The 5,484-nt window shown below is 39.5% G+C and overlaps 1 long non-coding RNA gene across 1 annotated transcript; it reads left to right on the top strand.

The window, feature by feature from the left end:
* Positions 1-997: 997 nt before the first annotated feature.
* On the top strand, positions 998-3,548 carry LOC126963382 (uncharacterized). The gene is made up of 3 exons (XR_007729050.1): positions 998-1,125; positions 2,926-3,122; positions 3,426-3,548. It is a non-coding gene; the product is annotated as an uncharacterized LOC126963382 (long non-coding RNA).
* Positions 3,549-5,484: the final 1,936 nt, after the last annotated feature.

Here is a 5,484-nt window from a genome sequence, read left to right as displayed (position 1 = left end):
AATTCCCAAGGGAGTGAAAAGTAAAGCAGAGATTCATGTTGGAGTGGCTCTATAGAAAATGTTTAAAAATCAATTTCCATAATTATTGTCAACAATGAAGCTTCTATAAATTTTAGTTTTTTAAAAAACTATTCCTTTTACTTCAAAGTTTAGCTTCAATGTTCCTTATTTTTTGAGATTTTTCGGACTCACCCCAGGTTTGCAGTTATTTATATTTATAGACATTACCAAGTTATTATATTATGATCGTGGGTTTCTCCCACCTGACTGTGAGCTGTGGACTGGGACTCTGGCCAGCACTGCATCTCTCATTCTCTTTATAGCTGCAGTGCTTGACACGGTCCCTCTGGTTCAGAGCAAGCATTTAGAAAATGTTTTTGCCACATTTTATTAAAAAAAAAAACCTGAAAATGTTTTTGAATGAAAATGCTAAACGGATTAAAAAATGTTAAAATATTTTGACTGAAGAATCAACAAATCACCTATTATCGATTTAACCACCCATACACACACATGTGTGCGTGCTTTGTTTGATGAACCCCCCTTTTTTAATTAACAGAAATGGGGTGTTGTTATGTTGCCCAGGCTGGTCTTGAACTCCTGTCCTCAAATGATCCTCCCACCACAGCCTCCCAAAGTGCTGGGATTACAGGCATGAGCCACTGTGCTCAGCTGGAAAAATCTTTTATGTGATATTGGAATATTTTGTGAGCCAAATTTTTACTTCATTTCCGACTCAGAAATATTGATAGAAGTTTGCCAACTGGTATTCAAAGAAAGAAAAAGAAAGAAAGAGGAAGGAAGGAGGGAGAGGGGAGGGAGGGAATAAAAAGAAAGAAAGAGAAAGGAAAGAGGAGAGAGAGGAAGGAAAGAAGGTAAGAAAGGAAACACAGATTCTTATTTTCTGCATATGCAATCAGCAATTTTACACATATTGCTCCTGAAACTTTACACGATCCTTTGTGTTTCTTTTCCTTGTTTCTGCCCTGGAAGATGGACATTTTGCACAGCTCACTAAAGCGTCAAAACTCTAGAGTAGAAGCCCAGAGACCATATGACATCTGGAAACACAGCCATCAGAAGGGAAGATAATGTAAATTTCAAGGAAGCATATTACTCAAAAGGGTAAATTGTTTTCTATTCCTGCTCAGACTTGACATTCCTGAGTCTTCTAATCACATGGCTTTTGATACCCAGACTCATTATGTCAGCCATCGCCCTAGTTTGTGTTGCTAAGAAATTTCTCTAATTCTAGTAAGAATAGGATGATTTAGTATTATTTGAATTCTGTTCAATTTATACCTTCATTACAGCTTTGACTCACTTTTGATGAAGTACATTTTACCATTTCATTGCATCTTTTTTTCTAAATGTACCTGCCTCTTTCCATTTAAAAGATCATAGACTCTTAGAAGGCAGAAATCCTTCCTCTCACAGAGTAGGCACCCACTAAATTAGAGGCTTGGCTGAATGAGTGAGTGAGTGAGAGGGCTATCTTATTCAGTTAAGTATTATTGTTTGTAAATTGCTGCTGCAAAAACGCTTCCCCTTCTCCCAACAAAAATGGAAAAAAGGTAGTGTTTCCTCAAGTCTTCTTTCATGGAATATTGATCTCATTGGATATTAGTATTTAAGTTAAAATAAATTATGAATATTGCAAACGAATCTAAACAAAATCAAACACATTTTTTAACCCCAAGACACATCACAGCATCTGATATGCTAATACACCAATCATGAATTACTTTTTCTTTTCATTTTTCTAGTTATTATTATTTTTTTTTACTTTTATTTCAGGTTCAGGGGTACATGTGAAGGTTTGTTACATAGGTAAACTAATGTCACGGGAATTCATTGTGCAGATTATTTCAACTGGAGTTAAGCCCAGTTCCTAATAGTTATCTTTGCTCCTCTCCCTCTTTTCACCCTCCACCCTCGAATAGACCCCATTTTTTCCTTCTTTGTATTCTTAAGTTCTCATTATTTAGCTCCAACTTACAAGTGAGAACATGCAGTATTTGGTTTTCTGTTCTGATGTTAGTTTGCTGAGAATAATAGCCTCCAGCTCCATCCATGTTCCTGCAAAAGACATGATGCCATTCTTTTTGGTGGCTGCATAGTATTCCATGGTGTGTGTGTGTGTGTGTGTGTGTACCACATTTCTTTATCCAATCTATCATGAATGGGCATTTAGGTTGATTCCATGTCTTTGCTATTGTGAATAGTGCTGCCATAAACATTTGCATGCATGTGTCTTTATGGTAGAATGCTTTACATTCCTGAGCATATACTCAGTAATGGGATTGCTGGGTCAAATGGTAGTCCTGCTTTTAGCTATTTGAGGAATCACCATACTGCTTTCCACAGTAGTTAAACTAATTTACACTCCCACCAGCAGTGTATAAATGTTCCCTTTTCTCTGCAACCTCACCAGCATCTGTTCTTTTCTGACTTTTTAATAATGGTCATTCTGACTGGTGTGAGATGGTGTCTCATCATGGTTTGATTTGCATTTCTCTAACACCAATCATGAATTTCTAAGATGTTTTGTAGCATCCAATATTTCTAAAATGTATCTGATTATGAAACATTTTTTGGAACATTTGACAGGATTTGTTCTGGGAACTCATTTTGGGGAGGTTGTTATATATCATTCCTGCAACAATAATCCACATTTATTCAACCTTTGGAATGTGCCAAACACTGTGGTGTTAATGTTATAGAGATAAATAAAAGAATGTCTGCTCCCGAGGTGCTCTTGAGCACAGGTGTACTCAGAACAGAAAAACTGTTGAGTCAGATTGCAAGTGATATAATAGAAGTGTGAACTGAGTGCCCAGGGAACAAATTGTGGCTCACTCCAGGAAGAAGTTAGAGCTCATTGGAGAAAGTAAGTTAATTCATTAGCTGCTTTTCTTATAACAGGTGGCATCTAGCATCCTGAGGACATCTGGGATGAAGACTTTTTCTTACGAGCAATGAATGGAACAAGAAGAGAGGAGACATTTGATTGTTTCTTACATTTTCCTGCTGCCGTTACTGCCTTTCATCAGATAGTGCCACTGCAATCCTCCTTTAAGAATGGAGAGTGGCTTAGTGGAGAAGTTCTGGACAGGAGTCAGGTGAGGACGGGCAGTGAATATTTTGTGCTATTATTCTTCCAACATCCATTGCCACTTCTTCTGGAGTGAAGTGGAGCTTCAGTTTTTATTAGGAGAACCACACTTCCTCCTTGGTCCATCCATTCAGGTAGGCCCGTGCTACCTTCTGCTCAAGGCATAGGCATATGACCTAAGCCTAGTTCATCCACATAGTCCATCTCCCTGGACAGTGATTGGTTTAGTACTGTAATTAAAGCCAGTGAGGCTCAATATTTGTTCAAATGTGAAGAAACTCCTGTGAAACAGACACTCTGTTTCCACCAGACTTGAGGCTGATGGATGTAGACCTCAAATTGCCACTTCAGGGCAACTGTGTGGACGGAATCTGTCTGGGAATGAAGCCAACCTGGTGGAGAGTGGTACCGAAAAACAGAGCGGGAAGGACACCTGGAGGTCAGTTTTCGATATCTGGATCCAGCTTTGTTTGAAACTACTTTTAAAGTTTTCATTTATATGTCAACTAAATTTCCTTCTTTTAAGCCTATTTGACTCGAGTTTGTGTCTTTTGCAACAGGAAGGATATAACAGAGTTATACTAACTAGCTGCTAATTAGCTGTGTGCCTCTTAGAAGTCACAGTCACTAAACAGATAGGGGTCTCAGTTTCCCATATATAATATAAAATGGTTGAACTAGATGGATGAATTTCATACTTTGGTTTAGGGTATACCTTCTTCTCAAAGGGAATCTTATACTGTTTGTCATGCTAATAGGTAAAATAGATAAAATAAAATGCCTTTACTGAATCAACATGGATTTACAGAAGCCTGCCCACATGTCAATAGTTCACAGCTTAAAATCACTGGATGGGCTGGGTGTGGTGGCTCACGCCTATAATCCCAGCACTTTGGGAGACCGAGGGGGGCAGATCATGAGGTCAGGAGTTCGAGACCAGCCTCGTCAGCATGGTGAAACCCCGTCTCTACTAAAAATATAAAAAAATTAGCCTGGCATGGTGGCGGGCGCCTGTAGTCCCAGCTACTCAGGAGGCTGAGGCAGGAGAATCGTTGGAACTGGCGAGGCGGAGGTTGCAGTGAGCCAAGATCAAGCCACTGCACTCCAGCCTGGGCGGACAGAGCAAGACTCTGCCTAAAACAAACAAACAATAAATAAAATAAAATCACTGGATGGTGTATTAATGAGTTCTCTAGAGGGACAGAACTAATAGGATATATGTATGTATGAAAGGGAGTTTATTAAGAAGAATTCACCCCCATCCGGTTCACAGGATGAAGTCCCATGATAGGCCGTCTGCAAGCTGAGGTACAAGAGGCCAGTAGTGGCTCAGTCTGAGTCCCAAACCCTCAAAAGTAGGGAAGTCGACAGTGCACCTTTCAGTCTGTGGCCGCAGGCCTGAGAGCCCCTGGCAAACCATTGGCGCTAAGTCCAAGGGTCCAAAGGCCAAAGAACCTGGAGTCTGATGTTCAAGGGCAGGAAGTATCCAGCATGGGAGAAAGATGAAAGCTGGAAGACTCAGCAGGACAGTGTATTCCACCTTCTTCCACCTGCTTTTTCTAGCAGCCTTGGCAGCCAATTGGATAGTGCCCACCCACACTGAAGATGGGTCTTCCTCTCCTAGTCCACTGGCTTAAATGTTAATCTCCTCTGGCAATGCCCTCACAGACACACCCAGAAACAATACTTTGCATCCTTTAAGCCAATCAAGTTGACAATATTAACCATCACAAACGGTATGTCCTTTAATATCTTTTCCAATGCTAATTATCTATAATTCTGATTTTATGAAGTCTTATTAATATCCAAGTCAATGTTTCAGAATTAAGTTTGTAAAGCCTAAGCAGATGATTTAGCTTATGAGGGGATGGTGAAATAGCCACTGGTACAAGGACATTCTGGAGTTGGGAATATGTTTTTAAGTAAAACTCCACTAATGTACCAGCAGCAGGACCAGAATATACACTGTTGGTTGTGGTTATTAACTGTGTTTCTTTTATAAAACATGATTGGCTGAGCAGGGAAATAGCCTTTATTTTGTTTGTGGTTGCTGGGTTTTACCAAGAGTTCTGATTGAAATGGTTGGGGACCAGTTCTTTCACCTTGCATGAGAGCAAGACCTTCATTTCTAAAATGGATTAAACCAATATGCTGAGTGATCCATTTGTTCTTTTCACATTGTATTTGGATTTCATTACTGGAGAAGTCAAAAGGCCATTTTCATTTTGGACTCTGGAAAGGTCATTTGTTACTCATGTTTTTATTTCCCTGTTCTTAGTTTTGATGATGAGGAAGAAAAAAGAGAATGGTAGTAGTATTTGATTAGTCTCACCACGAATTCATTATTTTCTGACTATTCCTGCTGGGCT

Source organism: Macaca thibetana, chromosome 9, assembly GCF_024542745.1.
Source record: "Macaca thibetana thibetana isolate TM-01 chromosome 9, ASM2454274v1, whole genome shotgun sequence".
In the NCBI taxonomy this organism is placed as follows: Eukaryota; Metazoa; Chordata; class Mammalia; order Primates; family Cercopithecidae; genus Macaca; species Macaca thibetana.
This window is presented reverse-complemented; position numbering and strand designations above follow the sequence as displayed.